The 1207-nt window shown below is 50.3% G+C and overlaps 1 non-coding gene across 1 annotated transcript; it reads right to left on the reverse strand.

Moving 5' to 3' along the window:
• Positions 1-458: 458 nt before the first annotated feature.
• LOC131292046 (5.8S ribosomal RNA) lies at positions 459-613 on the reverse strand. The gene has a single exon (XR_009189767.1). It is a non-coding gene; the product is annotated as a 5.8S ribosomal RNA (ribosomal RNA).
• Positions 614-1207: the final 594 nt, after the last annotated feature.

Raw genomic sequence — 1207 nt, forward strand, 5'->3', positions numbered from 1 at the left:
TGGCTTGCGACTACTTTGTTTCAATGTCCAATATGTACCGTTGGACTCGGTTAACGGGCTGTTAGCCCGCGTGTGGTTTAACTCACTGATACCTTCCATTGCCCATACGCTAGTTTGTTTGTGTTCCTTTGGTCAACTTCCATACTTGAATCATTTGTGCTACCGCTGCTGCTTCGACGCTACTTTGACATCTTCGCTTCTATTTAAATAAATAAATAAGCTGAAGCTAGACATCAGTAAACACCACCACAGACACCACAAGCACGCCTTCTCCTCGTACTTCCGCCTCACGCGGGAACACGGACGCTCTAAATACTTCGAATTCCAATGCCAGTATATTGTAAACCACGGGTTCTTTAATGCTAGCGGGTCGTCGCGACCCTAGTTAACATCATGGTGCACGTCTCGTGACGGGTGTCACGGCGTAGTTAAATGTATGCGATACATTTCTCAAATATAAGCGCTCAGTCATCTGTACATCATGGTAGGTTCCCACGACGTGCAATATGCGTTCAACTTATCAATGTTCATGTGTCCTGCAGTTCACATTATGACGCGCAGTTAGCTGCGGTCTTCATCGATCCATGAGCCGAGTGATCCACTGCCGAGGGTGACTAACTTGCGTAAGCCGCCGCTGTGCGCGTATACCCGTTCCCCGTAGGGAGGAGCAAGCCGCCGCTTAGAGACGAAGCATAAAGTGTCCTCATTCCACATAGGGCAAGCTGGATGAATCCATTTTACCCAGGACGGCCGAAGCGGCGTGGACCAGGGGAGAACTGAACCTTATACTTCACACCACAGTAAGTCTACGTGTCCTCTTCCACATAGGGCAAGCTAGAACTAACTATCTTACCCAGGACTGCCGAAGCAGCGTGGACCAGGGGAGGAACACACTTTTCATGGAAACGTAAGGCATCCATGACTGCCATAACGTAAGCCGCCGCTGTGCGCGTATACCCGTTCCCCGTAGGGAGGAGCAAGCCGCCGCTTAGAGACGAAGCATAAAGTGTCCTCATTCCACATAGGGCAAGCTGGATGAATCCATTTTACCCAGGACGGCCGAAGCGGCGTGGACCAGGGGAGAACTGAACTTTATACTTCACACCACAGTAAGTCTACGTGTCCTCTTCCACATAGGGCAAGCTAGAACTAACTATCTTACCCAGGACTGCCGAAGCAGCGTGGACCAGGGGAGGAACACACTTTT

The sequence above is a fragment of the Anopheles ziemanni genome (genome assembly GCF_943734765.1).
Source record: "Anopheles ziemanni chromosome X unlocalized genomic scaffold, idAnoZiCoDA_A2_x.2 X_unloc_27, whole genome shotgun sequence".
Taxonomy (NCBI): Eukaryota; Metazoa; Arthropoda; class Insecta; order Diptera; family Culicidae; genus Anopheles; species Anopheles ziemanni.